Genomic DNA, 10,327 nt, shown 5'->3' with positions numbered 1-10,327 from the left:
GCTCATTCACACATTTCTTATGGTAGGTAAGGACAATAGGTACTTGAGAGGTAGACTCGTTATGAGATTCAAGGAGAATACATAGATGCTTGACCCCACGGGCTCCCCTCCACGACACTCACTTCTCAGGGCAGCCAAGCATCAGTCCCCATGGAAATCTCCCCATGGTGAACTTAGTATCTCTTCCAAGTATCTGAACTTGTCCTTCTCAAGCAACTAGAAGGATTTTTGGCTTCTAAATACAAGGTGTTTAGTAAGGATTTTTGTTAAGTGTTACTCCTTGGTGTCACGCAAGCTTTATTGAGACATAGGCCCACTAAGATACCAAACAAATGTAGTCACGCAAGCACGATTTAGACCGTGAGGCCCTACTTAGATGTTGATATGAGAAAGAGTCCAAGGGTCATCACTTCCCAAGTAACTACAATTCCCATGTAACCCTTCCTTCAAAGCTTTTGCCCATTAGGTATTTATTTATAGTGAGTTAGAATGCCAAGGTATTCTAGTTGTACTCACTTTGGGTCATTCCCTTCTCACGATTGTCACTTGCTTGCAAAAAAAAGCAAATGGTCAGGAAGGCAGGCCCTCTAAAGGTAACAAACAATCCAAGACATGAGAATGGTATCGAAGATCTGGATTTCTGATCACCCCAAGAAGGATGAGGGCATACTCTCCTACTCCAATGTCAAACTCGACAAGCAAAGTAAACACATGTTCATTCCATCCTAATTAGCAAAAATACTAGGTGCCTAATTATGAATCACAAACACAAAGTTTGGTTGGAATATAAGGCAACCTGCATAAGATTTGTTAGTGGTTTAATTCTTAGTCTTCATCCCACGTAATGCCAAAGTTCTGCACAGAGAATCAGTACCAAAGAAAACCAAAATACAAGAACAAAATGCCAAACAAAGTAATTTGCAAGTAAAAACATTGATTTTCACCTCTGTTTCTGGCCTTACACAGGCGCAAAATGTCTTACACAAGCGTAGAATGCAGTAACACAAGCACAAAATGCAGTAACACAGGCACATATCCCTTTGACACAGGCGCAAAAGTCCTTGACACAAGCGCAAAATGCTTGACACAGGCGCAGATTGCTCCTACACAGACGCAGAAGTTCTCAGAAAGCCCTGCATTACCCTGTTTCTTGGGTTTTTCACCTGCAAATCAACTCAAAAGAACTCAAAATCATGGTTAGGGGGTTAGTTCACGTTGGGTTCACCAATTAATGTAGCTAGGAAATGTGGAAATCATCAAAGCAAATCAATATTAGTTTAGCTCAATCACGAAAGCTAAAATGCAATGATAACAATCCTAAAAACACTCAATAAAGACATGAAAACAAGACATCAATTCAAATGCAAACCATTGCAAACTTGAATGTCTCCTTCATGTGGCTCCATTGTCCTTCTTTCTCCTTCAAATAGCTTTGTTTGTGGATCTCACCTACAAGTGCATAAGCATGATGTGAAAGCAAGTAGACAAGATGGTAGCGCAAGAATACTAGAAGCGTGATTGATTCGACCAAAGGCTTTGATTGAAGAAATTCATCCAATTTATAGACAAATTGGAGAAAAGACAAGATTAGCATGAGGAGATTCAAATGGAAATTTCAAATCAAGAATGACAATTATGACAAATTATGACAAATTGACACTTTCTATGCAAGATTGATTGATTGACAATTATGACAAATTGCTATGTCAAAATTGATTGATTGTCAATTATGACAAATTATGACAAATTTGCTATGTCATTCCCATGAAATTAGGAGAAATATAGGAGAAAATTGAAAATTAGATGAATTAGAAATTAGGAAATTAGGAATTAGAAATTGATGAAAATTAGGAAATTAGGAATTAGGAGAAATTAGAAAATGAGGAAATTAGGTGAATTAATTAACAATTATTCATTTATTAATTAATTCACAAAAAGAGGGGGAATTAATTAGCCAATTAAATAAATATTTAATTGTGACAAGAAGACTTAGGATAAATAAATAATTTATTAATCCTAGAGGGAGAAATAACAAATAGGGTTAAATGAATAAATCATGAAACCCTAGAAGATGAATTAGAAATGCAAGGATGACAATTAGGTCCTGACAAAAGATAATTGATATCGATTCAATTTGATCATGATTCTGACTTGATAAAGGACCAATGCTGATGAAGCAATTTGATTGATAAATGCGCCAATTGACGAGGAACAATGACTAATTGATCCAAATTGACATGACTGAGAAAGACAACGATCGATGACAAATCGATCGCAAAATGATAAAATTGACAAGATGACAAGGATCGATGACAAAATAGATTGCAAAACAACAAGATTGAAAATGACCTCGATCGATGACAAATCGATCACAAGATGACAAGATTGAAAACGACAACGATCAATGACAAATCGATTGCATGATGATAAGATTGAAAATGACAACGATCGATGACAAATAGATCGCATGATGATAAGATTGATAAGAGAACAAAACCCTGATTAGGATTGACGATGTCCAAAATGATGACAAATGAGCACGCACATTGATGAGACAGGATAAGATTGATCAAAATCATGATTGAAGATTGTTGTCGACAAGACCAAATTCGAAAGCGAGACGAATGAAGAATGTAGAAGAATGACTCGATGCTCGCAAATGATAAAGACCAAGTGCGAATCATAGGAGAAATGTTAATGCGACGCAAAAACCCTAAAATAAGGCAATGCACAAATGTTAAAATATGACTCTGCAAGCGTTGACCATTTTTAGACATTTACACTGTTGCTAGGATATATTGTTGTCATTTATGTCAACATATTCCTGTGATTTATTCCGGTGAGTTTGGGAAGATCTTCTAATCCGGTTTTGTAGTTTGGTTATGCTGATCACTACTTTGCAGAATCCAGTATTTCCTCCGGTATATTCCGACATGATCAGATCTTGTGTTGAGGCTTTGGGATATTGTTTGTGATGATCTTGTGTATCTTCCTTTCAGATGGTTCATGATTTGGTGCCCCGCAAGTTATCTTTCTTTGTGACAGTTGCTGATTGGTTATGTTCTTAAGCTTTCTAGACATTGACCGATGAAGATTTGATAAGTGATGTTGGTGCAACTGTTGGTGATGATTCTAATGTTCTTGTTGGTGTTTCCTAGTCATTTCCTATTTATTTTGGCGATCCACATTGATCGTTGTGCGAGTTTTTGATGGTTTTCATCAATCGGTGATGATTTTCATGTTATGCAGTATTTATGGTGGTGTCGTGTGTTGCGGTTGTTCTTGGCATGATTTTGAGTGGATGTGATCATTTGGGAATTTGAATTAGGTCCATGCTATGTAATGTAAATCATTATATTGGTCTAGTGGTCGATCTTTATATCATGTAATGTAATTTTGTGAATTGAGGGTTGAGGGTTTAACCGACCTTGTTATCAAGGTTGATGAATTGTATATATAGGTGAGTTATTCACTTAGTTTTGGTGTTGGTATTGTGTTTGTATTATCAGAGAGAGGTGAATGTACAAACAAGAAATTCATCATTCAGTGAAAAGTGAGATTAGTGTTGAAGGGCAGACAATTGTGCTTAACCAAAACTGTCATCAGGCATTTGTAGATATTATCATTGCAGTTCATTTCTTTTGGATTGTAGTTTGAATCATATTGTAAGTCAGTGAGACTACCTTGAGGGTTGTAGCCTTCCGGGCAAATATCTTTTGAGCAGTGAGCTCTAGGCAGTGTTCTTGAATGCATGCGCATTCCCCATTGTAATATTTTCACATACTACTGCAGAGTATCATCTTACTGTGGGTAGGTTCCCACAATGGTTTTTCCCTTAATCGGGTTTTCCACGTCAAAAATCTTGGTGTTGTGTGTTGTGCTTTTAATTTTCTTATCTATTTATTGCTGCAGTTCATCTGTTTATGTTTTGGAGTTTAATTTTCTTAATCCGATGAAGACTGATTCACCCCCCCCCCCTCCCTCTCAGTCTTCCTTCTTGATTGTTGCTAGTAATTATTATGGCTAGAGTTAATGTATGTTATGGGTTAAGATGTAATTAAGGTTATGGTTCTATCTATAATCTTAACTATGATCATATTCTATACCCTAACCCTAACCCTATCCCCAACCCTCAGACCTAATCAAGTTGTAAATCTAACACTAACCTTAAATAAGTTAATTATTTTCTTATATTGTAAAAAGACTAAGCGTACAATGAAGTGTCCTAGAGGACTTATGAAGATGATCTCGACTTTTTTTTTTTTTGATCAATAAAAGTTCGAGGTCAATAATTTTATTAATTTTTTTGAATATTTTTTTTTACAAGCCTGGTTCAAAGAGCACCGGTAGGAAAGAAACAGGCGAAGAAAACCTCTGGTCTTGCTCCAATTCTAAAAAAAGGATTACAATAGGTATAGAGTACATCATTTTGACTTTTGATTTTGATTTTCTCTGGCATAAATTATTATCACTAGTCCTTTTAATTTGTACCTTCAAATATATTATTATACCAAAGGCATTTATTTTTTTGAGATGGACGAGCTTCCTTGGTTCATCAACGGTGTACACAGTTTGTCGAGACATGCAAGATGATATGTGTGATCCTAATCGTTGTTCACTTGAATGCATTTTCCCGTGTTGTTTTGTATATTTCTGCCTATCTTTTCTCTCTCTATTGTGCCTGATTAATTCACAAATTTCTTTTTGCCTTTCCTTATTTTATCATTCATGACATTAAAGTCACTACTTTTTTTCTTTTCGGCCTGACAACTCCTGCATCAATTGTTATTCCTATTTTTTAAATTGTCGGGTCCCACTTTTGTTCTCTCATTTCTTTCATTTGCTTTTTAACATAGAAAAGCCTTTAAAAAAATAAAGGGAATGTAAAAACACAAAAAATAAACCAAATGCCAAAATTATTGAGCGCTTGAAGTTGTTTTACATTTTGGTTTTTCACTTTATTTTTCCCCTTTTTTATAAATTATAATATATAATAAATTTCATAAATCATCAATTAAATTATATTTTTTGTTTGGTCAAATTAAATTATATTATGATTATATAATTTAAAATTATATTTAATTATATATTTAGAATTTTTAAATATATTTTTTAAGTTTTGATAATCATTATATTGCAATGAATGATAAATATATTATGATTTCTACTATACTTTTTTTGATAGGTGATTTCTACTATACTTATTATTATATATTAAACTATATAATTTTTAATATAATATCAATAATAAATATATTTATAATATAAGATAATAAAATTATACATTTCAAATAGTATTGAAGAGTATAAACTTTTGTGCGGAGAAGAATGGAGGACAAGGATTGTAGGGTTTCACCAGAAGAGAAATTGAAGGGGGGAGGACTTTTGAGTAAGGATGGCATCAACTATGAAGAGATTGATGTTGAGGATGAAATTGCTCTAGAGAGTGATTTAATGGAACAGTTGGCTTTGATTTGTAGAATCGTAGGGCCCATGAAGGATAGGGAAACTATTAGAAAATGGACCAGTAACAATTGGAAAACAAAATTCTTTGAGGTTTATACCAAAGAATTTCTTTGTGGTTATCTTTGATTCTGTGGAAGGTAAAGAGAAAGTTTTGCAAGAAGTGTGGCAGATAGATGCACACCTGATTTATATGGCGCCATGGAATCCAAATTTTGACCCCTGCAAAACAAATCCATATGACTCAGAAAAATAGATTAGACTCTATAATTTACCTATGAAATATTGGTTAGAAGAATGCTTGATGAAAATAGGTAGAGCATTGGGTACCATGACTGGGTTGGATGAACAAGCGATATTGGGAGACTCATATTTTTTTGCAAGAATCAGGGTGGCGGCTATAAGAGTGATCCCGAAAGTGATAAACTCGAAGGTGAAAAATAAAACTAGGAGCCAAGAAATAGAAGTGGAGGAGGAGAAATATTTCTACCTTTTGTGCAAAAAAAAGGGATCATTGGGATTATCAATGCAAAGAGAAGGATAGGAGACCCGCAAACATTTGGGTGCCAAAACTGCAAAAGGAGAAGGAAGTGGTTACAGGTGATAGGAAGGCAGTGGAGAGGGAGGAAGGTAGAAAAAAAGGGAAGATGAATGATGAAGTGCCCCTAAAAGATGGAAGGAATACAGGTCTGGGGATCAGAGAGACATTGGTTGTCCAAAATGTGAAGGAAGAAAGGGAGAAGGACATCCCTAAGATTCTATTGAATGAGAGATCAGAGGATGGATTTGTTAGTAAGGATGATTGGGATTCAAGGGAAGACCAAAATATGGATTTGGTGGGGATCACAAAGCCAAGGTTCTTGAGTCAATCAGAGACTTCCTACTTCCAAAAGAACAAGAGAGGGAAGAAAATGAACAAACAAAAAAGGGAGGAGGAGGCGACATCCAAGGGCTTTATGAGCCTTAAAAACTTCTTGTTTAGATCCAAGGGAGTAGGGAACTCCCTTTGACAACAATGAAGATAGCCTCATGGACTGTCTTCCCCTGACAAAAGGTGCTTAATCAAGCATGACATGGAGGTAATTATGGCAGACATCTTCCTTTTGCAGGAAACAAAACTTCAAAAGGAGGAGAAGGATGATATTTTGCAATTTTTCTATAAGTGGGGTGGTCATTTTGTAGATGTAGAAGGAGCGTCAGGTGGATTAGCAATTTTTTGGAATAAGGACTTGGTCCAAGTGGAATTAGTAGATTCTTCAAATAATTGGATGCTGTGTAAAATAAAGTATAAATTCAACAACACAAAATTCTTTATTTTTAATATTTATGGCCCAATCAAGACCGATGATAAGAGGAACACTTGGTGGGAGATTCTCGACAGAAAAGTGATCAGCGGTGGAAAGGTTATTTTAGGGGGTGATTTCAATGTTGTGTTAGACCCATTAGAGAAGAAGGGAGGGATTGGGTGCAAATTTAGAGCAATGTGTGATTTTAAAGAATTGGTGTCAGAAATAGAGGTAGTGGATTGCGTCCCTAAGAGAGGCGAATTTACATGGAAAAACATACGGGCTAGCTTCACAAATATTGCAGAGTGTTGAGATAAGTTCTTGGTGGGGCCAGATTGGGTGAAGGAATCAATGATATGTGAATCCCATATCATCCCTCTGTCGGCTTTAGACCATCACCCAATAACATTGGTAGTTAAGGAGTTGATTTCCCCGAAGAATGGTTTTTCCAAATTTTCCCAGATGCGGTGGAGGGATAGTAACTTGGTGGACAATCTGAGGAAATGGTGGATAAAAAGTAATACCTTCAAAGGTATGCCATCCTTCTATTTCATGAGAAGAATCAATGTTCTAAAACAAAAGCTGAAACTTTGGAATGAGGAGGTATTTAAGAATATCTTTGTAGAAAAGCTTAGAATAGAAGGAGAATTGGAGACCTTAAATGATAAGGTGATCCAGTTGGGGATGTTCGAAGAGGATTTCCTAAAAGAAAAAGCTTTGAAAAGCAATCATTTGGAGATTTTCAAGAGGGAAGAGATCTTTTGGAAGGAGAAGGTGAGAGAAAACTGGTTAGCAGAGGGGGAGTTGAATACAAAGTTCTTCCATGCGTCGGTCAAATGCAGAAGGGACATAAACCGGACATCGTAAATTGTTAACAAGGATGACAATCTTATCATAGAGGAAGAGAACATAAGAAAGGAAGCGGTTTCCTTTTTCCAATCTTTGTTGACTAGCAATGACAAGAAGGCCAATCTTAATACCCTGAAGATCCTGGAAGATATTCCATCATTGATTGGTCTAGAGGACAATGAAATTTTCTTAGGGAAATTCTCTTTAGCAGAATTGAAAGAGGCAACTTTTCAGTTACACCCAGATAAATCCCAAAGCTAGATGGGTTTCCAGCAAAATTCTACCAAAAATGTAGGGATTTCATTGGAGAGGATGTGAGGAAAGTAGAGAAGGATTCCCCAAAAAAGAAGAAATTTGTCAAGGACATTAATAATTCGATGATTTCTCTAATTCCGAAGAAGGCTTCTTGCAGGAGTTTTGGGGATTATAGACCCATTTCATTGTGCAATACTATTTACAAAATTATTACAAAGGCTATGACGAACAGATTGAAGAGATGCTTGGGCAAAATAGTTTCTCAGGAACAAAGTGGCTTCATTCCTGAAAGGAAGATTATGGAGAGCATAATCATTACCAATGAAGTGGCACATACCATTCAGAAGTAGAAAATCAGAGGCATGATCATTAAATTAGACATAAGCAAAGCGTACGATAGAGTAAATTCGTTTCTCCTCTTGGTTGTGTTGTAGAAATTCGGCTTTGTTGAAGGATGGATTCAATTGGTTGAGTGGTGCATATCCTCCCCCTGATTTTATGTGATTTTCAATGGATCATTGTGTGGTTTTTTCGAAGTAGGAAATGAGATTAGATAGGGTGACCCTTTGTCACCCTTCCTTTTTGTGATTATGGCTGAAGCTATGGGTAGGAGGATCAATAGGCTAAAAGCTGATAGAGTTTGGAAAGGGATTCAAGTGACTGATGGAATTAATCTCTCCCACTCCTAGTTTGTGGATGACGTAACCTTGTTTGGAGAAGCGTCAATGCAAGAGGCTCGTGCTATCAAACAGGTCTTAGAGGATTATGTTAGGCAATCTGATCAATTGATAAATGAGGAGAAGTCCTCAATTTTTTTCTTCAATTGTAAGGCGTCGATGCAAAAGAAGATTTCAGAATTGCTTGGTTTCCTTATCTCCAAGCTTTCGTCGAAGCATCTTGGTAGTCCACTGCTCATAGGGGGATTACAGGACAAACCAATGGGAAATAACGATAAGCAATTGCAGAAATAAGATTGGGTTTGGAAGCATAGGTGGCTCTCCCTTGCGGTCAAGATACAGTTGATTAAAGCGGTTATGACGGTAATTCCAATATATATAATGTCATATTTTAAAGTGACCAACAAGGTGGCTGGCATCATGGAGGGAATTATGAAAAAGTTCCTTTGGACTGGAGCAAAGGAAAATGAGAAGAAAAAAGTTCATTTAATCGGTTGGGAGCAAGTTTGCAAATCTAAAGAGGAAGGAGGGGCTGGTTTGCGCAAAATGTTCAAGCAGAACAAGGCTTTGGGAGCCAAATTGATTTGGAATGTATACAAGGAACCCGACAAATTATGGACAAGGTTGATTAGGCAAAAATATTTGGATTTAGCTGAAAGAGAGAGAATAATGACAATAGCAAATCCAGTGGGGGGATCTGCGGTTTGGAAATTCAGGTGAGAATGTAGATCGATTATAATAGATCATGTTTCGTGGAAGGTGGGGTATGGATGGAAGGCTAAAAGGTGGCATGATTCATGGAATGGGAAGGGGAGTTTATTTGTTGCTTTGGGTAACCCAAAATGGATACATGTTTTGGAAGATACTATTGGCTCTAAGGTGAGGGATTATGTTGTCTATGACTCGAGAAGTGTTTTCGATAGGTGGCGGGATTTGGGGATTTTGATTCCTCCTGAGGACTAGGAGAGAGTCAGGGATCTTCTTAAAGGAAGATGAATCAAGCTCACAAATTCAGAAGATGAGATAATTTGGACAACGTTGAAATTTGGGAAATACCTTGCTAAAATGGGTTATTGGATTCAAAACTTGCCGCCCATATGTGGGGCTTGTTTGAGAAGGTTGTGATAGCATAAGTATATTATGCTAAATGCAAAAGCCTTCCTGTGGGTAGCTTTGCATGGGAAGATTCTAACTGGTGACAGATTTCATAAGATTGGCATCATAGGCCCTAGTAAATGTCCTCTATGCAAAGCTTGGGAGGAGTCAACAAATCACATCCTTTTTGCGTGTGATTATGCAAACAAAGTGTAGAACTAGCTGTTGGATTCACTGAGCTGTTGATATGAGACAAGAATCTCTATTAGACTTTTTGATGAGTTGGCGGAATACAAATGGCAAGCATATGTGGAGTGATATTTGGATTTTTGCACTTCTTTGCTGGTTTAACACATATGGAAGGAATGAAATAGAAGGATATTCGAGGAGAAGGAGATGAGTAGCTCATAATTGACAAAAAAGATTCAAATTTCTATGTGCGAAGTGGCCAATTTGAATAAGAGGGTCAAGAAGAATCTACATTTTAACTTGTGAGATGAGATGATTCAAAGGAAATGGATAGGTCTTGCATGACCTACTAGGGTGATTCCGAACAAAGGAATTGCAAGGAGAGAGGCTAAATGGAAGAGCCCAATAGTAGGGGAATTTGTCAAATTAAATTTTGATGGTGCCTCGAGGGGTAACCTTGGCTTGGCTGGGGCAGGATGCATCATAAGAGACGGGGAAGGAAAAGCCCTATGG

This window comes from Cryptomeria japonica, chromosome 6 (assembly GCF_030272615.1).
Source record: "Cryptomeria japonica chromosome 6, Sugi_1.0, whole genome shotgun sequence".
Lineage (NCBI taxonomy): Eukaryota > Viridiplantae > Streptophyta > Pinopsida > Cupressales > Cupressaceae > Cryptomeria > Cryptomeria japonica.
This window is presented reverse-complemented; position numbering follows the sequence as displayed.